At 40.9% G+C, this 26011-nt stretch overlaps 1 long non-coding RNA gene across 6 annotated transcripts; it reads left to right on the top strand.

Annotated features, from left to right (window-relative positions):
• Window positions 1-23386, top strand: LOC144267560 (uncharacterized). Of its 6 annotated transcripts, none has more exons than XR_013346632.1 (7): window positions 1-428; window positions 1855-1999; window positions 2909-3501; window positions 10548-10697; window positions 11784-11920; window positions 19616-19725; window positions 22724-23386. It is a non-coding gene; the product is annotated as an uncharacterized LOC144267560 (long non-coding RNA). The 6 variants fall into 6 exon arrangements; XR_013346633.1 differs by having other exon boundaries at window positions 10548-10701; XR_013346630.1 differs by lacking the exon at window positions 10548-10697 and having other exon boundaries at window positions 2953-3501.
• The last annotated feature ends 2625 nt before the right edge of the window (window positions 23387-26011 follow it).

Raw genomic sequence — 26011 nt, 5'->3', positions numbered from 1 at the left:
CCCGCCCAGTAGGCTCTGCCCAGTACCCAATCCTGTCCCTGCCGGAGGGGCAACGCTTGGCTAGGCCGGGGGCTGGAGGCTGGGAACTGCCTGGCCCTGCTGAGCTGCCCGCGTTCGCAGACATAGGCACTGCCAGGTATGGAGGCTTTCAGGGTGGAAGAGAAAACTACATCTCCCAGGGGACTGGGCCGGTGCGTTTCCTGCTGCGGAAAGAGGGTTATGGAGCTCATGGTCCTCAAGGGCCTAGAAGGCACTGAAGCGCTGAAAGAACGAGCGATGCAAGCGCTTAGCCGGGAGTGCGGCCGCCTGCGTTCCCTGCTGTTGCAATCGGGACACGGCAGGGCTGGGGGTGCAGAGCAGGACACGTGCTGCACAGCACAGCAAAGGTTCCACCGTAAAGAAAAGCTCTAAAGCTGGCTGAGTGCGCGGTACGCCCTTTCTCTTGATGTGTTGCAGCCTGAAACATATGCAGACATAAATAACTTCAAAAACTCAGGAGGAGAGACGTGGTTCAATTTTTTTCAATAGCCCCGGGAGCTCTACAATCCTAAAGTTGCAATGCCTGGACCTGTTCTTTCAGTCAGGTGATGGCAAAGTCAGGGATTATTGGACATGCATAAATATTTACAATACTGTATATACATATACATGCTCTTACTAAAGCTGTGTTTTTCTGTGAGCAGCTCTCTGTTCTCCCAGTTAGGAATTCTGCATTTTTTTCAAATGCTTAATATTTGAGACACCCAAGGGCCTGATTTTTATTGTTCAGGCCCTAAATATCTCAAGATAGGCACCCAAAATTAGGGATCTTTATTTAAAACTTTTGGCAGTAAACTGTTTTTCTCAGTTTTACGATCTATAAAATGGGGAAACAGTATTTATCTATCTATTTCACAGTGGTGTTATGAGGCTTAAATTCTCAATCTTGCAAGTTCTTGTGTGCAGCTGTACCTATGCAGAGTCCTACTGACTTCAAGTCAGAGATCTTCTTGTGCAGTTACTTATAAGATCAGGGCCTACTTCATTAAAGAGTCAACAACAACTTAAAAATAACATATGTCTGAACTTTTTGTTACCTGATGTTGTTATAGGTAACACCTAAATTGACTACAAATAAAAGATACAACAGAACAAATATTCTCTCTTTTCAGTTTATGTACTCTGTGCAATGCACAACACTTTATGTACAGTCATTTGCACTGTTTCCTCTGCATAGTCTGTCACCAGTCCTGCATTGTGATCAGTTTTTCTAATAGCAGACTCCCTTTGTGGATCACAATGTAGGATCAAGAGTCCAAACAAATATGCAGATGAAAACTTGATAAATTTTAAAACAATTATTCAGGTGAATAAGTTTTTGCAGGACTGGTCCCTTAGTTACTTCCCCCTTTTGTTTATGTCGTTCTTTCTCAAAACAATGGGGGAGAGTATTCTTTTTAAACATAAGAAAATGTAATTGTAAATCTAGCAAAAATTGGCAAAGGGCTTAGGAGAAGGTGCAGTCCCTGAAACTACTTTTTATTTCATTTTTGAAATTTAATGACTTAAAGTTGATATGTCATTTAATGTTTGCAAATTGCTGTGATTCTGCAAACCACTAAGCAGATATTATTATTAGTCCCTATTCCTTTGTTATAACTAAACTATTTTATTCTATAAGCTTTATTGCTAAGAACTTCAGGTTTGTTGCTTTTTAAAAAATCTAACACAGTTTGTCTTCTTTTAGAGAATCTGATTGTCTGCTTAGTACAGCTAGCTGGCAACTGCAACATTTTTTCTTTCTTTTCTCTTCATGGGTGTCGCTACCCTCTTTTTTATGTCTGATTGGTTAAATTGTTTGCCTGTCATTAACAGAAGCTAATCATCAAGAGCATCGATTCCAAATGATGACCTTTGAAGATTCTGAATATTGTCGAATGGGGATGAGTGGCAATCCTTTTACCCAATCATGGCATGGTGGTACAGAAGTGGGACAGTCTCACAAACTGTTGTAAAACAGGTACAACTTGATAACAGGCAGAAAGTATATGTGTTTTCAGTGAACACATTTACACTAATATTTGTTTTATTACCTTCTTAGCATTACACGTGCACAGGAGAAAAAATCTTCTGCCTAGAGAATATTGTAAAGTTCTTTGAATGCTTTTGAACTTAAAAAAAAAAAAGATTATTTTTATGTTTAGAATATAATAAAGAAGACAAGCTAATTTTGATTTGCTGCAAAGATTGGCTGAATGGTAAAAATTTTATGAAAGTTAATGTTAAAAAAATTATATAATATATAGGTTGGGGAAAGAGTATCTGTACATCTCGGTATGGTGCTTAGATTATCCACAAATACGAAGTTTGTTTTTAAGAGTCATTATTACATTGACTAAGAACCCAGTGGATACAGCTTGTCAAATTCAACTATTTAATTTAAAAATGAACAACATGTTTTGTGGGGGAATGATACACTTACACAATGAGATATGATTTTAGCAATAAGTTATATGATATCTGTCCTGCCTGGGGTATTGCATTGTGTATGGTGTAAAGTTAGGTACAAGTCTGAAGCCAAGTATTGCAGGCTTGCAATGACCAAGAAAGGTAAGATACTGTTGTGTGCACACAAATCATTGTGTTAAAAAATTCCATCAAAACCACAATTTTATTTTTCCTTAAGTAATTCAGTTTATTATACAGCTAAAAATACTTGCCCAAAGTTAATGAGATATTAAATCCTTTACTTTCTTAGTTAATGTTCTGACAGCTTCCTTTTTCGTAACTAGCAGCATTTGCCCTCCCCTCTCCTTTCTCGTCTGTCCTTCACGTCTAGGGTGTGAGAGATTTTAAAGTGTATTTTTTTATTCACAGTATCTCACCTAAAGTTTAGAAATACTCTGATTCCAAGGTGTTTCTTAACCAGATAATGTGAGTTTTGAACATATTCCTCTTCTCTCCAATGTCAAGTAAGTGCTGTTTGAGGCACTGGATGGAGATCAGGCGGGCATATTCCACATCTTTCCATTTAGAAGAGAAGGAGCTGCTGACAGGATATTCTGCAGAAGGCTGCTCGACTTTGGAGTTTGCTCATGTCTTACAGGTCACGTTGCAAAGCCCTTTTTTCTGAATTAGGCTCTGGGGCGGGCTGAGGAATCTGAGTTTGGTGGGCTTTGGGATTTCAACTGAAGTTGAGTGCTTCGTGGGAATCGAGATGGGATGTTTTACTTATGAATTTACTGATAGGTTGTTTTGTTGTTGGGGAGGGGGAAAAGTGGTCACTAGTTTGTTGGTGCTTGAATTGCTGTTATGGATGATGAGTTTAAATATCCGCCAGAGTGCCTACAGCCCGTGAACAGTCATCTTTCTTTCTTTGTGTTTAGGAGATGCGTGATGGCAGGCATTAGAGGCGCTGGATCCTTTCTGTCTGTATTCATAGTATGTGGTTTAGCAAGCAGACAATCCATTCATCAGAAAGTTGGTTGGCATATGGAACTCTGCTAGAAGCCAAAAGGGTCGGTACGTGCCATACTGAAGCCCCCCTCCTACTCAGCTCTATTCTGCAGGACCAAACAATTATGGAGGTGTAAAAGCAATTATTATTAGAAGTTACTCCAACCAAGAGCACAGTATTAATGACAGATCCTTTCAGTCATAGACATGCTAACTCAGGACAAGCATTTGTTTGGACATTTACGCTCTCAGCGATCACATGTTATGCTGATAGATAATTGCTTGAATGCTTATTCTTCTACCCACCAGTTCCTATTGTGTGTGGCCAGGTGAAACAGTTTCACGGGAGTAGAGATGCCAAGTTCGTAGGGTCATTTTAGAAGTCTGTGTAATGTGTCTGGTATAAGGAAGGAATTAGTTAGCACAGACGACCAGAATCCAGGACCCCTGGGTTCTAATCTCAGCTCTGCTACTGATTTAACTTTTCTGTACCTCACTTCATCAGTCTGTAAACCTGTGTATAATACTTGCCTACTGTGATGCTTCCCAGGGGTACCTAAGGCTGTGAGGCACCTTGCTACCCCTGCCCTTAGCACAAGGAAGCCTTGTCCTGTGTCTGCCATAGGTCAGCTCCACAACTCCACTGTCCACAGGCAACACGAGCACTTCCCTCTAGGTCTCGCAGGCCCTGCTATCACTCCACAGGTTAGTGATGGGCACATTCCAACCCTCAAGCCCTCTGAACGTCTGGAGTGTCCAGCCCCTGGTCCACTGGATGCTCACAGTATTCACAGATTCACTTCTTCCAATGAAACAATACACCTCAGCTTACCACTTGAGCCTCAGATCACTGCTCTGCTTTACACACAGCACTTAGATCTATTTATAGTGAAATCAAGCCTCAGTTTATTTAACAGAGCATAGAGAATCAAGTGTAGCAAGTAGAAGTATGCATTGTGGAGCCTATACTTAATTAACCAGGTACTCTCATGGCTTGTAGAATGTTGCTCACCCAAAATTCTTGCAGCGCTTTTCAGTCAGGCTGGCTGTGATTCTCCTTTCCTGAGACAAACTCGCTGTCGGTTTGCCTTCTAAGTGAAGAATTCATTGTGTCTTATTGCACTCCAAGAAACAGCAGACATGTCCTTTGTCTTTATTCATATACAGGACACCCCCTGGTTGTTTGTTTGTTCCTGTAGATTTCTTCTTGTAGATTTCACATTCACTCAGTCCACACCTGGCTGCGTATACAAATAGGCATGTAGTGTGAGGCACACAGTACACAAATGGCCAGACAGGGAGATGGGTGTCAGTTACCTTCTGCCTGAAAGGAACATTTCAGAGGTATGTCACCTCCTGGTGACCTGCCTTAACTCCAAGACCTTAAGACCATAATTTTCAATATAGATACATTACTTCTTAAATATTATCTATGCATACATTTCATAATGATTATGATGACCAACGGGATCTTGGCTCTTGGTAGAGACCTGGCATGCCCCCTTTTCGTGAACTATTGTGCAAATATCCAACCCATGGAATCCTTGTAAAACCCTATGCACCTTCTGTGTCCTCTGCCAAATTAATTTGGCATCAAGTGGTCATTGGGTCACACCTACTTTACAGAGAGGTTGTGAACCTTAAGTGATGTTTGTAAATTTCTGTGAGCTCTTTGGATGAAAGACACTACAGAAGTGTATATTATTATTATTATTTAATATTAGTTTATTATTGTTACCATTTTATAATGCCTCATCTTTGTAGCAGCAGTTGTATTGGATTCCCAGGCCATATTGATGATAAATTTTACTTTCTACAATTGACCACCTTTTGATGCTTAATATTTTTATTTATATATTTATTTCAGTTTCTAACAAAGCCATGCAGTGCCTTTCCAATAGTTTATTGGAATGTGCATGTACATCAAATAAAATATATCACATACACATTTTCAAACATTAATATAAACGTCCAACCCATAACAAAATCAAGCTGTTCAGCTAAACCAATGGAATAAACAAATCCCACTTTCTGCTTCAAAGCTGATTTCTTCACCTGTTCTCACCCACCTTGAATGTGGGGGGAAAAGAGAGACTTTGAAGCCTACTTTTATGGAATGCCCAGGGCATTTAAGGCTGCTTTGCATTGTCAATGTGATGGCCAGGATCTGTAAAACCAGTGTGGGTCACGTCAGACTCAGGCACTAGTCTTGGTTTCCTGCTCTGTTCTTCCTCCATGAGACATAGATCGTGCTTAGACGTGCAGTGCATGCTTTTATGGCTGTCATCGTCCTTTTTCTGCATTTTCCCATCCTCTTTCTGCCATTCCTCCTCTATTTCTTCAAAAAGGCTGTCCCAAAGACTGCCAGTTTTTCTCTCTCAAATTCTCTTTTCCAAACTGCCACCTTCTTCTAGAACTTCCCCTGTGTTCCTAAAGCATCACTCACTGACTGCTACTGTTTTCTAGGACCACCTTCCCAGTTCCTGTTAACTTGTTCTGACACTGATTAACTGCTAAGGGTGTAATCAGCTCATAGAAGTTATAGATATGGGTAATGGTCAGGTAGATTAATGACCATGAATAATATCAGTTGTTAGCTATGGTTAATGAAATGTCAACAACATTGGATCATCTCACAAGATATTAAATCATTGGATAAATAATTTAAATTAGACAATTTTTCACATTGTTGAGGATTGCAGATCTGTGTTTATACACAGCAAAGTGATATCTGTTTAGAAAGCTGAGCTTTTTTAGCAATATTACTGTCAATGAATTTGTAAGGCAACACAACTTTTTAAAAATAGCAACCACCAGTTGAATGGATTACTGTGAACACTAGCCAACTATGCTTCAGATTAGGAGATCAAGACTAAAAAGAGAGAGAGCCAACAACATTTCCATAATATATGCTGTCTCTCCAGTAGCAGCTTACAGAGAAGAAAAACAGCTCTTTGTAGCTGGAAAGCTTGTCTCGCTCACCAACAGAAGTTGGTCCAATAAAAGATATTACCTCACCCAATCTGTATATCAGAATAAAAGAAAGTCAGTTATCTGGCTGCTGAATCTTGCCCATATTCTCAGGGTTTAGCTGATCGCCATATTTGAGGTCGGGAAGGAGTTTTCCTCCAGGGCAGATTGGCAGAGGCCCTGGAGGTTTTTCGCCTTCCTCTGTAGCATGGGGCACAGGTCACTTGCTGGAGGATTCTCTGCTCCTTGAAGTCTTTAAATCATGATTTGAGGACTTCAATAGCTCAGACATAGGTGAGAGGTTTTTCGCAGGAGTGGGTGGGTGAGATTCTGTGGCCTGCGTTGTGCAGGAGGTCGGACTAGATGATCATAATGGTCCCTTCTGACCTTAATATCTATGAATCTATGAATCAGTTATTTTTAGGAAAATGTACATCGCACTGGAAACACAGAGAAAATTAACCAGGGGACATATTTATCCCTGATCTAACTGCACTGAAATCAAAAGACATGAATTTGGTTCATAAATCAGACTTCAGACAGATTTTACATATATATCAAGATTCCCACATGCCTCTTCCACTGCCTCACTGATATACATCCTGCATATCATTAGCCACATCATTCACACTTTGTTATGCTCATCATTTGTTGTGACCTCTGAATTAAAGGCGCAACTAACTTCTATATAAAACACATCAGTAGTGAGAGCTATGTTGACAGCTTGTTACTGAACAGCCTACAGCAGGAGTTATGATTGAGAGGAGGAAGGTGAGTGCAGCTGGATGGTCCTTAGTGCATGAGTTAAGAGAGAGAATGGGTCCCATTGTGATCTCAGATAAGCTTGGATCCATTGATTTCACTGGAGAAAGTCAGATCAGAATCAGGCGTAGTATCTCTGATTACATCAGAGAACAGCGTTCGACTCCTGTGATATACAATAAGGCAATTGAGGTCCTGCCCCACCTTCTGCACTGTGACTGTCCAGGGAAGTGCATGCTCCTTGGAAAGTATTTAGCCATTGCTGCACCTGCCTCATAGATCCTGGAGGTGTTCTGCTTGCAGGAAGAAGGTCTCCAGCCATAACAGCGGGTGTGGTGTCTGTCCACCAGTGCTGACACAATTTGATGCCTAAGCTTTACGAGGTAATGCCTTATCTGAATGAGACAATGAATAGAGAAAACATATGAGAGAAAGGGGGGGAAATACCCCTCTTTCTTCAGGGAAAGAACTTTTAGTTGAAGTGCTGTCACTTTCAAAGGGTTGTGCAGTGTCTTTTTTTATTTAAAGATGGGCAGATTACATAGGTGATCATAAATATGAGGTGTTTAGATATAAAACTTGGGGCCTGGAGAATATTGTTGCATTGTTCAACAAGATATTTCAGAGGACTTCTAGAAATAGGAGTCGCTTTGCCCCCATCACTGCTGTAAAGATGAACTCAACTCTGTAGTTCAACAATCTTTCACAGCACTGCCATTATATGCCCAAGAACTACTTCCTGGGAAAAGACTGTCTAATCTTTACTCACGTGAGTATCCCTGTAACTTAGTGGACCTTTATTTCAACAGGACTTCTCACATGAGTAAGGGCTGCTTTCATGAGTAAAGGTTGCAGGGTCAGACCCCGTGGGCTATATTTTCAAAAGAGCTTAGATCGCATTTAGGCACCAAAATAAACCATGTTTTCAAGAGTGCTCAGCGCATTGGGTCCTTATTTCTTTTGAAAATCTGTCTGCAAGTGTCACAGTGGGAGCTGCTGAGAGCTGAGCATCCTTGAAAATCTGGCCCTTACTTCGGTGCCTGTATGGGAGCTGATTTCTTTTGAAAATCAGGCCCAACATGGTTAGCTTGTTACAGCACAGTAAAAATCTAAAATGAAGTTAAAGAAATGCTTCTATTTTGTGTGAAATGGATGTCTGCACATCCAGAAACTCGATATTTAGTGGACTTTAATCTCACACAGTTAATATCAATATATCACCCTGATGAGGAATCAATATTCTGTTGAAATCAGAGCAGAACAGAACTAATGCAGAGGTTTTCTCTGGCAAACACTAAAAGTCCTGTGACCTGGGAAAGCCATAATAACAAATGCTAGGAAAATATGGAAAGAAATTTGCTATGAAACATACACAGCCCCGAAGATACAGCCGGGAGCAGATATGTATCTAGTCAGAGGTTTGGATGCTTAGTTAAGGATTTATTAGTTCTTCCAAGATCTGTGAACATTGAGTAAGTTGTATTTTGAATCTTTCAGCCTAAACCTGTGGCATGCATCCATGGAGTTAGTAAAGTGTTCCTTTAGTTGACATTCATTTTACTGGGTGTTCAGATACAGTCAGGGAGTTCGGAAACTATCAAAATTAGAGAAACTTGCATGAATCTTTGAGGCCATAAAAAGCTATATTCTCCTCTTTCCTTACTACTGCATAATCATCTAAATAAAAAAATATCAACAGGAATGTGTCCAGATACTCGTTTTTGAAGAATGTAATCAGAAACAAATGGGAATTCATCTAATTAAGTTGGATCGTCTTGCAATGTACTGCACACCATAATAATGAGACACACTTTTTTAGTCTTTTAATTGCCAGTAGTAAAGACACAATAATAAAAAAAAAAGTACTATGTCGGCTTTTGATTTTTCCCCTGTGTCTCTTTATCGCTGGCTGCGTTTAAACCAGATGATACTGAGTTTACATAGATGCATTCAAAAGTAATGTAATGTAGAGGAGTCATTTACATAAATAAATTTTATGTACAAAAGCTCTTAACGCAAATCCTGGTGATATATGTACAGTAATGACACCTTTTTAGCATCGGGGTTTATTCAGGCTGTGGAGGTAGGATGGGTCAGTGAGGCTGTCTGACTACAATGTGTTCCGCAGTGGTGCTAACCGCTGCTTCGAAAAGGAAGAAGCAGCATGAGATCTGTGAACAGCAGACCTACAAATGGGCTGAGAGGCTGGCCACATCTGCAGGTTTCTAAGCCAGGCCTCCTTAGATTTGACAATTTCATTCAGCAGCTTTATTTGGTGGGTCCCTCACCTACTTCCCAATCTTGCACCCATTAAAATCAATGGGCAAACTCCAGTTGGCTTTGATGGTGCAGAATCAGATGCTAATAAGAAAGCATTGCTCCGTGAGTGAGCTGGGGGAAAAGCAGCTCTCTGCCCTCTCCCCCACATCTCACCTTCAAATGACTGGACAAGATTTTGCTCTCAGTGTCCAAGGAAAGGAGCCATTGTTCACTCACTGGGATTTGCTTCTTAATTGTCATCAACTGCCAACATTTACAGTCTGACTTTTATATTTGTCTCACAGTCCATGTATGTTACTCCCATTAACACTCATGTCAGGAAGAGAGCGTATACAGTACTTTGCTTGCTTTCAGAGACCTGCAATATAGAAATACATTTGTGTTACTGTAGGTCATGATTCTACTCCCGTTGACGTCAACGGGAGTTTTGCAATGGATTTCAGTGGCATAGGATCAGGCCTATAGGTTTTTACATTTATTCTTGGTTCATGAAAAGTTTAAGTGCAGGGCTACCATTGCTTCTGCTGTGTCACCTAGTAGTTGTAGGATTTAAATAAAGGTATTATCCTATTCCTTTATTCCAGTGAGAATTCCCTGCTTTAAAAATAGTGATCAGATTCTCCTTACACCAGAGTCACACTGGTGAAACTCCACGGACTTCATTTGAGGTACTTGTGATTGACACTAGAAGCGAATCAGGCCCTAGGCCTCATTTATCCCATGTCCCAGAGTATCATGACCGCATTTGTACTGTAGTTGGTACATACATCTCTCACTTAAAGCTTTGAAAATATGCCTCTTAAGAACCAGAATCTCCTGTTTAGGGAAAATAACGGCACAAATTCTAGTAGAAAGGTGTATGAATTCTCTTCAGGAAGCACTGCATTGCAAGGTGGCAAGTTTTTCTCTGAAAATCAGTTATTACTTGGTGTAAGAATGGTACAATTGGGCCCTTTGTAGGAGAGCTGGTACTCTACAGCATTCAAGGGTCTGGATTCTCTACTGCCTTGCGCTGTCTAGAGTCATTTGCCTAGTTGACTTTATACAGTGTAAAATGCTGCTAAATCAGAACGGTCAAATTTTACCCTCCTTTTGTGCAGGTGTAAATACAACTACATAAGGTGCAAGGCAATACAGAATGTGACACTGGAAGTTCTGCAACTGATCCCACTGCAGGGGATTGCTGTGAGCGTTGTGGGCCGTTAGTCTGCCAGCACACTGGGTGCATCATGAGTGTGGAGGCCAGCACTGTAGGTACTTCAAGTACTCAGCTCTACCTGCCGTAGCTCTCGCTGGGTTCCCTTAAACAGTTGCACCATTTTTTTTTCTGTAAGGGAGTTGCTCTCTTAGGGCTGCCAGAAATAAAAGGCGCACATACCCTATGCGCAGTTACAATCAATGACCAAAACAATTGTTCCTAATCCAGCCCCTGTGGGCAGCTCAATCCTGGGGTCTCAAGGCAAGAGTTTTGTCTCTTGGAACCTGTCTCATGCTGGCCTCCTGCCTGCAGGCCACTGACCTGGATTCTCCTGCTGTGCTTTCTTAGCCCTTTAGCTCTCGTGCTGCTGCGGCAACCTGCAGTCTGCTGTTCTTGCTCTCACCTAGCTGTCAGCTCTCTCGGGACACCTTTTCTTTTCCTGGACACTGAGGATTAGAGGAACCCTCTACTGGCTGGATGTTGATATGGAGGGTAACACAGTGCCCAGTAATGAATGCTACACTCACTAGGTCATTACATTTGTAATAAATGAGTGACACACAGGAGTGCTGGTTAGAGACTCATCTTTATTTTCTGTCATCAATCACTTGACTTGGGCCAATATCACAGAGGTTAATATTCCTGTCATATGACTGGGGTCCGTGTCCACTGACAGTAATATATACAGAGGTGACATTGGGAGTTGCCATGGAAACTCTTCGCTTGCATTCATATATGCCTTTGAGTTCTAGAATTGGGAGCTGGTGGGTGGCAGGTTAAATTGGCCAGTTGCTAGAGCTAAAGGTGGCTTTTGCTTTTAGCTCAGAGAGTGAGCTCTGAAGAAAGTATTAGAGATCTGTGAATCCCCCAGATCCTATGAGCGCCACTGAGGTAAATATCTTGGAGAAAACGTGGCTTGAAGTTTTGAGGACAGAGTAATTGCTGGAGAGACCAGGTTATTTATTACACAAGCCTCTATCTATTAGCATTGGGAGGACTGAAGAAAGGGATTCTCTTCTTTGTTTTTAATACTAGGACATATTTGGTACATTATGTTTGTCTGCTATTGGATTCTTTTCATTTTGTTGTGTGTAAATACTGGTTTGAACACATTTCTCTTTTGTTCTGTCTTCCCTAGTCGGAGTGCTGCTTGTTAGAAAAATGAACTAATGGGGATAAGTAACCTGTTTTGGTCTGCTGCTGAAACAGGATCCATTTTAAATGAAGGCCTTGGAGGGATACCGTGGAACTCTGTTTGCAAGAGTTATAACAAAAGTGAGTGGAGCTGGCAGCATATAAATCAGCAAGCAAACCCTTCAATCCACACTTGTTACTCACAGAACCAGTAACTGCCAACACTATTTATTTTGGTGAAAAAATTACTGGACCAGATTTTGCTCTCATTGCTCTGGTGTAGATCCAAAGTATCTTTGTTGACTTCAGTGGGATTGCTCTTTATTTAAACCAGGGCAAATGAGATCAGAATCCAATCCATTGATAATAGTTCCTTCTTGGCCTGTGTGTATTGGGACTGAAATCAGCTTTTATATATATGTATGATTTATAAAAGGTGAATTTAATGTTTTATTGGTGTTAATACAGGTCGTTTGGTACATATTCTCTAGTCTGGCCAGGGTCCAGTTGTGAGTTAGAGCAGCCTCAGGTTGTTACCTACTTTGTAATATGGATTTTTTATTTTTTCATATAAAAATGTTTGATTAATTATTTTGCTTTTGTATCCATTATCTAATATCAGTCTGAATTTGTGTGAATTCTAGTGATGTTTAACTGCAACGGGGATGAGTTGTAACCAGAAAGGGAAAAGGGAGTTGACTAAAAGAAAAAATTGCTCATTTATGTCACAAACACATTTTAATGTAACAAAAATTATAGAATTCTTTAGTATTTATGGGAAGAAGCTGAAAATTTCATTGGAAGCCTAGCTATATTAAACTCTATTCCTTCATAATAGAGTTTCTATTCCATAATTCCTTCATAACTCTATTCCTTTATGACCATCTTTTCCCATAACATATTTTGACCATCACCACAGAAGAAAAATGGATGATCCGTTTGGAGGACATTAGAAATTTATTCATCCCTGGCTTAAATAATTTGGGGACAGGGAAATTACACAAGAGTGAATTTGGCACTTAAGATCAAATTTTCAAAATGCTTTCAACCTCTAAAACTTCTTCCCACAGTTTCACAAAGATATTTTCTACTTTTGCAAACAGAATTTTTACATGCAAAACTAGTAGTTAGACAAAATGATGTTAGTGCAGACAGATCCAGATTTTTGCCTGCACAGATATGCAAGTCCAAACTGACAGGGTATGTTTGAAAATGTGCAGAGCATGTTCTGTCCTTGAGCCAGAAGCACCAATCCTAGTGGCCCCATTGGAAAGTGCACATATAAAACAGTAGTCTGTGGCTTTTAGGGTTCTGCTTCTGTGTGAGCTGAGGTTTCAGGTTATGTGGAATAACTGAACAATGCACTTTTCTGTGTAATTGACATTATAGTATCCTCCATAGAATATAATTTGTACAAACTGGAACAGTCATCTATTACTGTATGTAACAGGAAAGCATCGGGTGTTCAACAAGAGGGAAGGATTTGGGAAGAAAATATAGGGCAATAATATCTGAACAAAAACTTTTACAATTTTCTTTTAAAAACAGGTGTTATGGTTGATACTACCCAGGCCTAACTAGCATTATCAGCATTAGATAATAGAAATAACTTGAGCAAAAGTACTGGACAGTTGTTTCATCAGGATGAAATATTCTCTGTGAATTTTGCCTACTTGCAAGACCTATGTTTATCAACTTGAGACATAACTATCTTTTTTCTAAACCAAGCTATGGATCTGATTTTCCTCTCATGTATATTTGTGTATGTGAACGGGTTCCCCCTTCAGCTTCTGGAAACCCGGATAAGCCGTCCGAGTGAGTTAACCAGTATACACAGTCCACCGTAGAACCTTCATCAAGTGTCATTGTGATTTATGCTCTAGGTACGTCACCACATAGGAGCAGTTATGTGGCCTTTTATACTGCTTGCTGTCTTCTCAGGGCTATCCAGCTGGTCAGCTAATTACCTCCATTAGCTCATCAGGCTCCCTGGAGGTACAAGTTATCCCTTCACCTCTTCCAAACCCAAACTACCTGAGTCCCTCCTACTCTAACAAAACCCAGTGCCCTGAGTGTTCTAAGTGACCAGGCTGCTGGCTTCCAAAGGGCTCAATTTATAGATACTAACAGCACCCTCTCAAAGTGTACATCAGGAATAACTCTGTTGAAGTCAACCGAGTTACATTGGTATTAAATGGATGTGAGTGTGTGACAATTCAGGTTTCATAGTAGCAGCCGTGTTAGTCTGTATCCACAAAAAGAAAAGGAGAGCTTGTGGCACCTTAGAGACTAAAAAATTTGTTAGTCTCTAAGGTGCCACAAGTCCTCCTTTGCTTTTTGTGACAATTCAGGCTCTTAGCTTTTTACTGAGAGAACATATATATTGTAGCCAGAGTAAGGTTCAGTTTCACTTTACACTTGTGACTGAGTTCCTTTTTGATCACATACAATATATAGAGGTAGTGATGACCAGGATGAGGGGGAAGGATGATCTTGTGGTTAAGATACTGCACTGGAATTCAGGAGATCTGGCTTCAGTTCCTGGTTCTGCTACAGAGACTTCCTGTGTGACTTTTGCAAGTCACTTAATCAGCCTGTGTCTCAGTTCCCCAAATGAGTGTTTGAGGAGAATAGTTTCCTACCCTTTGGTGGTCTTGTCTTTTTAGATTATAAGCTTTTTGGGTCACGGGCTCTGTCTCTTACCATGTGTTTGTACAGCACCTAACACAACCAGGTCACTGGGAGCTACTGTAATACAAATAATAATTACTGACTTTTCTTTGGGTCTGTAGTCAGGTATTGAACTGAAAGGATAGCTTAGTGGCTAAACTTGCTTCAGTAGGTGAAATTGATAACATGGACAGTTCTCATGAGAAGTTCTAATTCCCTGTGTCTGGCACCAGATGACACACACTGAGATATCAGAAACATCTAAAACACCAGTTCTAGATCCATTGTTCGTCAATCTGATCTGTGTATTTCTAAAGCACCGATCATCAAGAAATCTAGATGCCAAATATAAAATTAATAGTTTCACTAAATGGGCCAGATCTTAGCTCAGCTCAGGAGCAATGGGTGAAGAGGTAGATTAAACCTACCTTTACACCACCTGCTCTTGTGCTTCATGAGTTTTGGGATAGTGGCCACTGGATTTGTGTAGAAAGCAGATCCATCAGCCTCTGCTTCCATTCCTCTCCTGGCCCACCCCTGCCTTGGCTCTGTCTATCTCCCAGGCCCTGGTGCTCAGAGTTATGCAGGGTGTCGTTGCAGAAGTTGGTGGAGCAGACGTTCTTGTGAGGTTTCCCCAAATCCTGCCCCTCGCCACCTCTGGTGACAGACCAGGCACTGGCAGCCATGGGGAAGGGCAGGGTTATTTTCCCTTGTGTGTTTTAACACTAACAATGCTGACATAAGATATTGTGTCGGCATGAGAGCTGGTAGGGAAAGTGTGTGAACTAGGCATGAGTTGTGCAAATAGATGAACCTATAGGATTATATGTCATTACCTTAGCATCTCTGCACATGGGATCAGAGAGATAAATAGGCACCCAAGGAAAAGCTACAAAGAAGGAATAAGAAGTTTTACTGAAAGAAAATCGCAGTCACTCTGGGCAATGTCTGCCTGTCATCATTGATACAGTAGCTATTCAGCAGTACATATATTGCTGTCTGCTTTGCAGAGGGAAGATCATTAATTACAAGGCATGGCAAACTGCAGTATACTTAGGGCTCACAGGTGATGACAGGCTGACATCACCCAGAATGACTACAGGGTACCTACATACGGCTTTAAAAACTGATAAGAACTGTTACCCAAAATGTCAGCCTCAAAGAGAGCAGTTGATGTGTACATGGAAACCTAATAATTTTCTCTCTCTTTGTCTGTCTCTCATAATTATTTAGCTTTTGGGTAATTTAATTTCCGGTATTAAATTAAATGCCGTTTTCAAATCTTAAGTGCTGTGGGGATTTCCCATGTCAGCGGGATGCAAGACAATCCTGTGCACTTCTGCCTTGGGGAAGCCCTGGAGCACACCTAGTGTGAATACAGTAACAGCTGTGAGTCTAGTTGAGACTGCCAGAGAACCTGGTGATCAACAATTTCTGGGAAGATTGGGGGCTTGTTTTGGGCTGAGGGGACACTATTGTGGATCCGGGAGATGAGAGGGCTGACCTAGGAAAATGGTGTGTGTTAGTGGGGCAACACTGAGCAATGGATGTCGCTGAGCAATGGGTCCAGCTGATCTTAGGATGGTGGGATAATCTACTGATTGTAGTTGGGAGAGTAGGCTGCAGAGCCAGGGCGAGAAGGGGTCACCCAGGGCATGGCCCAACCACTTTTTGACCTGCCACAGCCCAGTCAGGGCAACCAATCCAGTGGCACCAGGGCCAGGAAAGGAGCAGGATGTTATGTGGGAAGGGCCCTGTCTGCATGCGGTGGTGAGAGCGAATGGGCTGGAGCAGGCCAGCCATAAGGGACAGGAACTGCTGTGGGATAAGTGCAGTGCGGGCTCACTCTCCAACCCCTCCTCCTCCAGGGTCTCCCATCTGGGCAGGACCTGGCCTCTGGTGAGTCACCCCACAGTCCACCCACTTTAAATTGTGTCCCACAGCCCCTGAGTTGGAGGGAAAGAGAAAAGCAATTGTGGATCATATTGGGCTAGACAGATGGGGGTGAGGGAGGGAGAATCTGATTGGGTGGAGACAGTTGTAGTAAGTATTCAGACTTTGGGGTTTACCCCTAAATCAGAGCTGAAATGTTTGAGATTTCTCCACCACTGCTTATTAATACTTGAGAATATCTTTATACTCTCCGAGCTGGAGTGTCTGTGAATGCTGCAGATCCAATGTACTACCCATAGCACTGGAAATTTGCCCCTTTAGCTTGTAATGACCCCCTGTAGATCTAATACTTTCGTTTGGACATGGAAGTGGCATACAAAATGATACTGTTCAGTGAAACAGTGGTTTTCCTCTGCTGTTTTTATGGAAATGCAAACTGATGATATCACTTCATAACTGGGGTGGAGGGAGAAAGAGGGGGATGAATCACCTCTTTGCTGTTCATGAATTGCCTCTTTGGTACTAACTACTGTAGAGGTCTTAGTACAAATTCTAAAACCCAAAATCATAATTTCAGAAACTTGTTAATGTTGCTAAGAGACAACGATGCGATCATCTGTCATACAATTTACTAAATCCAAGCACCAAGTAAGCAGGCAAGTGAATAGTTAAGGACATCTTACACTATCCACATAATAAACATGAACATAAATACTCAGAGCTCAATTCTCCTCCAGCTGCCTTGTGCATTCCAATAGTGTGCAGCAGCCAGAAAGTTGGATTAACTGGCTCCCGGAGGATTTCCATGGTGTAAAGGGAAGTCTTCAAGTGGCGTGGAGCCGGTGTAATGACTCATTGAAATCCAGTACAAGGGGCATTTTTGGGGTAAGAGGGTATTGTGTGGCCAAGGCACCTTTATGCCCTGATGATGACCAGAGCTGGACTGATCTCTTGTGGGCAGCAGGGTGTAACTTAGAGAAAACCCAAGGTTGCTTTCCACCATCACCAGCCTTTAGCCAGTCAAGGAGATACAAAGGAGGCTTAGAATGGCCTTTGCCCATCTGCTTCCTCAGCTGTGGATCCAGGCCACTACTGTTATCAACCATAAAGAAACACATATTTCATCAAACACAACAGCCCTTAATTCTGATATGTGGAGTGTGTTTTAAGCTATAATTTGTGTATCTTGATTTTAGTAACTAATATTTTCTTTTTAAGGCTTACAGTAAAATGTGAAATATTATTAGTTAATAGATTTATCATTGGAAAGTAGATATTTTAGAATTAAGTTTCTTATAATGACTGTTTCCTGAGAGTGATGTACCGTGTATAACATTGTCAATATAAGATTTCAGAGATTATTGCTCCCAGAATTATTGGACAGTTTGTCACAAATAGCAGTGTCTGCTCATGGAAGACAGAGGGCTGTAATAATATGATATTGTTAGTCAGACTGGGAAGTGTTGATCGTGTTATAAACCTTATGTGCATATGCATAACTCTTTAATACAGTGATGAATGCAGTAGGAATACCTACACAGATACATTATGGTCTCGTATAGCGAGACCATAGTTCAGATTGCATCCAATTTTTTTTAACTGGGTCTGTAACTCAGTGTTGCACCCTTATTTTAGAACCCATTTTTGTACACACGCCATGGGGAATTTGAACCAAATTTCAGTCACTAATTAATATGTGTATGGAATGATCTCCACTGTGTATTTTGTGGTGTTGGTTTTTTAGGACATTTGGGAAAACTGGAACACTGAAAAAGCCTGATTTTTCTACACAGTGCACATTTGCTGCCTCTGCTGTTGTCTGAGCAGTATTATTGTGACATCAGAGATAATCAGCCACTCCGCACTCTCTCCCACCACTTCATTTGCCCACCTGGGGAGAGTCACTATTGGCCTGGTTGCCCTGGCAATGGCTGCCTTTGATAATTGATTTACCTCTGACTTCCCAGAACATGATTACAGGAGGGACTATAAGGAAAGCAGGCTGAGTTTGGCTAAGCGCCTGCTGTGCTCCTCTGGGTTTGTACTGGGTAAGTAACACCGTACAAAGGGTCATTGTGTGTTACTTTCCTCAAAAGGATTATATGAAAAATAAGATACAAAATTCCAGCTCCTTTTCATGGATATAGTTTATCTGCTTCTTACAAACTGGGGGCTCCAGCTTTCTAAATACCCATTTTTAAAGGTAGGTATCATAGTTGTGAGTCCCTACTCCACTTTCTCTTACACAGTTAAAACAAAATGTCATTTCGAAGTTGCAGTAAAACTGACGTTACATTTTTGAACAACATGTTTTGTTTGAATATAGTTTCATTGCTTTCAATAGATTAGTCAAAATGGTACTCAGTGGTGAAATATGAAACTTCACAAAGATAACAATAGCAACAAATTACACACTGAAGACAACAAATGTATAAGTGCTTTATTATATTAAAAGATTTTCTTTCTTTTAAAAACTAAGGAAATCCACAAACAAAAAGCTACATTTAACACTAGTTAAGGTTTCTCTCATCTATAAATTAAACAATGAAAAATTAGGAAATACAAAGTTAAGGATTTAAAAGGATTAAAAGGTTGCGTAATCAAACACTCTCAAATTAGGAAATGACTGAATGAATATTGCCCATGCCAGTGCCCCGGTGCGTATGCATTACGATAACAGCATTAATTATATGATCCCATATTATTTATTTTACATAGGACCCCTCTTGCTCTTCCTGATATTCCCTTTTTAACCATAAGTATTACATTCAGTCCTTAACTGCTAATAATTCACTTGGTCCAAGGTCAGCCTCCTGGTATAAACTCTGCAAGTCTCCAAACTGATCTTTTTTCTCACTTAGTTTAACTTGACACACTACAGCTCAGATTCTGTACACGCACTCAAGCTTCAAATCAGGTTGGTGTTAAGGGAACAAACACCTGTGAGAGTTTACTGTTTGGAACGGTCGGCCTTTATTTTGTAATTACTCTAGGACTATTTGGTACCCCACATCCCAATTGCAAATGAATGACTGTGGAAAAGTGTTGAGTTGATGTGTTTCTTTTTCACTTGCAAACACTCTGAGAATTTTAATAGCAATGTTGCATTATGTTTGTGTTGTACTCAGAAGCATAACTGAAATTGACTAAATAACCCCCGGAACAGGCTTCTATTAAGCTTGCTGTGTTTTTTTTCCCTTGCCTTTTCTGTAATTTAATCTATCTCTAATGTGAAGGTAGTTATGGTTTCTGAATATCTACACTATTTTTCAGGTGTCCATTAAAGCTGCAAGAACCAGTGTGTGACCCCCACGCCCCAAAAAACACTCACTCTCGCTCTCTGTCTGCCACAACTCCTACTATCCTGGGGGAGAAACCTGCAGGTTAATATTGTTCTTTTTTTTTTTCTGCTGTCAGTGCTTTAATCTCCATCTAATCATCTCTTTCTGTTATTACCAACAATAGTTTATATAGCACAGTAGTTTATCACAGCATTTACAAACACAAAAAAGCCCCATACTCTGAAAAATGTACAGTCTAGATAAGGCAAGAATGACAAACACAAGACAAAATAGCCAGTAATGGCTAAGGAGTTGGGGGTCTGGTGGTTACTAATTATGAGCAAAAGGCAGGGAGAGGTTGCCTGAAGAGATAGGAGGAGAGAGAGGATGCTTGGCAAATAAGACCAGGACCTGATTCAATTTTATATCCAAATAGCTTCATTGAAAGAGATGTTATCCCAGATTTTCAGTGATGTGAGATCTGAATAAGGTCCAGGAATAGTGTTCTGGGCATAGAGGGCAGTGTCATATATATGGCACATAGCTGAGGATGGGAAACAGAGACAAAAGGAGCAGCTGGTAAAAAGGAAGAGCAGAGGGAGCTGGAGTGTGAGTAGGGGGAAATGAAAGCAAAGATGTAGGTAAGAGCAGGATTATGTATGGTCTTGTAGATGACTGATCCAAAGCCTGTTGAAGTCAATGGAACTTTTCCCACTGACACAGCGGGCTCTGTACCAGGCTGTAAGAGCTTGAATTTGATGCTATAAAGTAGGGGTGGCTAACCTGAGCCTGAGAAGGAGCCAGAATTTAGCAATGTACATTGCCAAAGAGCCACAGTAATACATCAGCAGCCCCCCGTCAGCTCTCCCACACCGCTCCCAGCGCTTCCCTCCCGCTGGCAGCCCCGCCGATCAGTGTCTCCCCCTCCCTCCCCACACCTCCCAATCAGCTGTTTCGTGGCGTGCAGGAGGCTCTGGGGGGAGAAGCGAGGGCACGGCAGGCTCAGAGGAGGGGGCAGGAAAGGGTGGAGTGGGGGCAGGGCCTGAGGCAGAGCCAGGGGTTGAGCAATGAGCACCCCCCGGTACACTGGAAAGTTGGAGCCTGTAGCTCCAGCCCCGGAGTCGGTGCCTAGACAAGGAGCCGCATATTAACCTCTGAAGAGCCGCATGTGGCTCCGGAGCCACAGGTTGGCCACCCCTGCTATAAAGAGTAGGAACTACAATATGTCTGTGCTACAGTTGGGGCCATATATGAAATAGTTGCCTTGTTTTGTCTCAGGGTCCTGAAGTTCCACCAAATCCCTGGGTCATCAGTGTTCTGAGGGAGCTACTGATCACATGAGAGCAGCTGTCGGCAATGTTAGTGTTAGCCAGAGCTCCCGACACTGGACAACTGCAGGTCCTGCACAGTTTTAATGGGGGGCAATCAAGGGAGCAAGATTTTCCCTGAGGTCAGCTGGTGCACTCAATAAATATTCAGTCCTTCTGCTAGAGTTTATCCCCGTCCTAACCTTTCACTGGGGGCAGCATAAGGTTAATTTTGATGGCTCCCAGTGGACCTGCCCAGACTTTGCTATGGGTGGGACGAGGTCACAGCTTTTTCCCCAGCCAAGCACTCGGAATGTGTATCGAGAGCTCTGCCTGACAACATTTAAGCAGTCCTGAAGGCAGACAAACCGATTACGCAGCTGCTTGCAGCTCTGCCGGATAAATTTGAGGAGTGTCTTGCACATATGGGGAAAAAGAGACACATTGGAAATTCACTAATCAAATTGCACCTGCTAAGAAAACTCCAGCGTGATGCTTTAAAAAAATTAATTTACAAAACAAAACCTAGGACTGGCAGCAGCAATAACAATAACTTCTTTCAGAGTAACAGCCGTATTAGTCTGTATTCGCAAAAAGAAAAGGAGTACTTGTGGCACCTTAGACACTAACCAATTTATTTGAGCATAAGCTTTCGTGAGCTACAGCTCACTTCTCCTAGCCATGGCGGCCTCCCAAAATCAGACAGAAATTAGACATGACCTTACAATCACTCTAACAGCTGCTGGTTAAAAAGAGATTCACAGCTCCAGAAATTAATTAGAATTAGCTGCTGAGGAATAAAAAGTGTGTAGGAAGAAGCCACTTTCCAATATAATTGTTTGGGAGCATTTTGAGGATCAGTCTTTCAGCCCTGAAAGATTAAAAAACACATAGTTCATTAGCTGATAAAAACATTAAAACTAAAATACTCAAGTGATGTTCCAAAATAGGGACTCGCTATGTCCTGGATTCAGGAAAGCATCGCTAGTCAGGAAAACAGCTGAGCATGTACTTAAGAGATTCCTGATTAGTGTTAGATTTAAGCACATGATTAACTACTTTCCTGAATTAGGGCCTAAGACAGATCTCTCTGCTAAATACAGCTACCTCATATGTGACAAGAGGATGGCTGGGCTGGACCACCTCCTCAGAGGGATTTGGACTTAACAGTTACTAGTCTCATAATGTGCTAGGTGTTTTGTCTGAGTGAGCACAACTTCAGGAATGGGCTCTATGTTTGGCTCACCAGTTCTAAGGGACTGATTTGCCTCATCATTCTTAATGTTTGTTTACAATATAGTAGCACCTGGAGGCCCCAGCTGAGGTCAGGACCCCATTGTGTAGGCACTGCACAAACACAGAGTAAGAGTTCTTTCTCTGAAGAGCTTCCAATTTAAACAGAAAAGATAGAGGGACAATAGGTGGAAGAAAGGAACTATCATCCACAGTTTAGAGATGAGGCATAGAGAGGCTGAGAAGGGAATCTGAAGCAGTGCTGGGAATTTAACCCAGATCTCAGAATCCCAGTTCAGTGACTCATCAATGAGACCATCCTTCCTGTTCACTCAGAACTACTAAGCACCCATAATAAAGTCACCATGAGCTTTAGGTGCTCATTTTCCTTGTAGCCCCAACTGGTTTTTGGGTTGTGTGCATTTTTGCTGTAGGAAGCATGGTAGCTGTGATTTGTTAGCTATGTCACTACTCTTGTAAAGATCTAATTATTTTTTCCCCAGATCTTTCAGAAATTCAAGATTATTATTATTATTTTATTTTAATTTCTTGAGTTTCAGAAGTCAGCCATGGACACAGGAAGAAAGGAAAGAACTTCAGCGGGAGTTTACCTGAGTGAAGAGTCAAGCCTCGTCTCTCTGCATGCTGTTTCTGTACTAGTTTAATGAAGTATGGGAATTGATAGAATGTGTTAGAAACTTCAGACGTCTTACTTCTTCCTGCCGCCCCATCCAGGTCTCTTCCCACCTTTTCCAAGTCATTATCCAAGAATCATCAGAGAAAGCCCAAGCATCCCTTTTGCTCCCACTTTTGCTTCAATGTGTGGGGGAACAGCACCACTACACAAGATGCATGCATTCCCCTTGGATGAGTCTGATTTATCCATTGAATCTGTGATCAGTCAGAAATTCACAGCTCCATGATATGGTGTAGAACTGATGATCACTTTTCTGTTTTTCACACTACTGGAAAATTTGATTTAGGCAACCTTGCATTACAGAGACGCATGCTCTCCATGGGGCGGAGTGGAATACTAGGCAGTCATGACAGTACCAGCCATCGTCTCCAGAGACCTTTAATCCCTGACAAATCTTTTCTTCTTGAAAGAACCTGTGGGTGGTCTCCCTTTTTTCTAATTTCAGTACATTTGGTACATCACTTTCTAGTTATGCAGCTGATGCTCATGTTTGTATGAATAGCTATTAAAAAAGGGAAAGATCAGATGTTTGTTGTTTCATTTCCAACATAAATCAAACTTTGTATTCACATTTCAAATCTAGTTTAGCCCCAGGAATAGCTTTAGTATTGCTAAGTGTCTGGAGACTATTGACTACAGAGACATGTTTTTAAGCAGGCTATAATAGTTTCTACAGCTGTTAACAGTTCACAGAAGAATGGCAGCATTATTCGTCAGTGTTTAAAATGTGCATGACTTGCATTGCACAGAAGTCAGATTTGGAGAATGTCAGAATTTTTTTCTGAAACTCTGCCAGGAAAGTCTTCAATAACTAGAGAAATTCTTTTCACTGGTGAAATCAACATGCAGCACATTGTGTTATTATAATTGCTTAGAGCTCACCATGAAAGTTGTCTTTGTATGTGTGGATGTACGGCTAGTACTGTTTTGTTTTTATTTATTCTGCATTCTTTATTTTAATGTTCTTTCCTTTTTTCCAGACCAGAAAGATTGTTATTGAGCTCTTCACAGAGCTGAAATAATGCTGTGTGTTAAAAAATGTTAACAATTTTAAGAAGTTATAAAAATTTATAAGTTGGCTGAGTACTTTGGAAATTTCTGCATATTTTAATACAAATAGGTAATGCAAATGTTTGTTCTTTGCATTTAGAGGTGGGTCTCAGTTTTCTAAAAGGTTTCATATTTAAATTTGATTCTTTGGATTACATGAAACCAAAACCAGTATTTTTCCATGTTGCATAACTGAAAAACATGTAATCACAAAAGATACAATGCTTACATAGTTAATAGTGAATGCAATACAGTCACAAAGTCTAACATTAAAATGTAGCCTGTGAATAGTATCACTGTTCGAACAATTTCATTAACAAATTTAGCACCAAAATCAATACCCATTGAAGTCAATGGGAGTCTTTCCATTGACTTCACTGGATATTGGATTGGGCTCACAGAGAATAAGGCTTATTATAAAATATTAAAATATTATTATTTATAAAATTTATTATTTATTATTTATTATTTATAAAATTATAAAATATTATTATTAAAATATTATAAGAATAAGGCTTATTATAAAATTTTCTCTTTTATTTCAATGTTAAATGCCAAAGTCTGTTGTCAGATACACTGAAGTCAGTGGGGTTACTCCAGTTTTATTTTGGTATAACTGTGTCCCCAAAGTTTAGTAGTAATTTAAATCACAAAATAAAACAAAAGCAAAAATCTTTAAAAGAACAGAAGGAAGAGAATAGAGAGAGGAGAAGGGCAGTAATAAAGGGAAGAAGTGTATAATTAAATAGAATGTGAGAATGCAGGCAGGGATCTGAATGATTATTGACAGGCTCAATAAATAATTGTCTGACATTTTAAAATGTGTTTCATATCATGAACATACTATGTTGTGTTTGAAACAAAAGTTTAATTACAAGCGTGCATCTGGAACTTGGACTGGAAAGTTATGTTTGTGACACTGGCAGTATGAGTGCCCAAATAAGTCTTAAAATCAGTTCTCAAGCTGCTTTAGAAGGAAAGGTTTAACTTCGTGAAAGTTCTTTGTATGTCTGTTAAACCTAAAGAAGGTGATGATAGGTTTGCTGGGGTCCCATACTGCTCACATCATAAATGTCTCTTTGGCAGGATTGGTAACTGACAGCAGGAGGCTCAGAACAGACTTTTTCATCTCAGATATACAATTTACAGCCTGTAAAATGCTTCTCCCTAGACAGGGTTTCAATCTCTAGTGCTGAGTAAGATGGGTTCAGTAAACTTTCTTCTAAAGAGCAAACATCTGGGACTCTAAGAAGCCTGGGTGGGAAGTGGTTAGAATGCAGGAGTTCACCTAGATTGTCTTACTCAGTCCTACTGAAGATGCAAGCAGCACTTAGGGTATGTCTACACTTACACTGCTACAGCATCACAGCTGCCCTATTGTAGCCCTTCTGTCTTGACCTACTGCTGCCTGCACTGGGGTTAGGTTGGGTTAACTACACTGCTCCTGGGTGTGGATTTTTCACTCCCGCAGCAACGTAGTCAAACTGACTTAATTTTTGGCCTTAGAATTGAGAGAAGTGGAAACCAAAAGGAATACGATGGGCAAAGAGGTCATAAGGAGAAGTGGTGCAGAGAAAGCATCACATAGTCTGTGGCTGAAGGAGAATAACGAATGTTGTTGCTGCAAGGCCGTGTAAGGGAATTGTTTTTTAAAAGAAGAATTTCTGATTTGTAACCAGACGCTGTCCCTATACTTTACAAATCAGATAAAGCAGCAGTGAGTGTTAATACTGAGCTGATGATAGCTTTGGCATATTGGCTGCCTCCTATCTAGCAGCAAAGGCAGGTTTAGGGTGAGGTTTTGAGAAGTGGCAGCGGAACAAACAGCTGTTGGGAGCTAACTGGTCTGCAAATAGTTGAAGTAATACTTACAAGAAGTGAAGTTAGGTCATGCAGAGCTGACAATATAGTAACTTTTTTTTCTCATATGTGGAAGGAGAGAAATCAACATGGTTGGTCAGGGATTTTTTAGGAGGTTGTGTCAGGGCCACCTAGACGGAGTACAAAAGAGGGGGAGGTAGCAAGGACTGATTTAGAACATTGGGTGGAGGAAGCTTCATAGGGACAATTAAGGGATGATTTTATCTTACAGCAGGGGCGG

The sequence above is a fragment of the Eretmochelys imbricata genome, chromosome 7 (assembly GCF_965152235.1).
Source record: "Eretmochelys imbricata isolate rEreImb1 chromosome 7, rEreImb1.hap1, whole genome shotgun sequence".
In the NCBI taxonomy this organism is placed as follows: Eukaryota; Metazoa; Chordata; order Testudines; family Cheloniidae; genus Eretmochelys; species Eretmochelys imbricata.
Note: the sequence above shows the minus strand (reverse complement) of the source record. Positions and strands in the feature narration are given on the sequence as shown.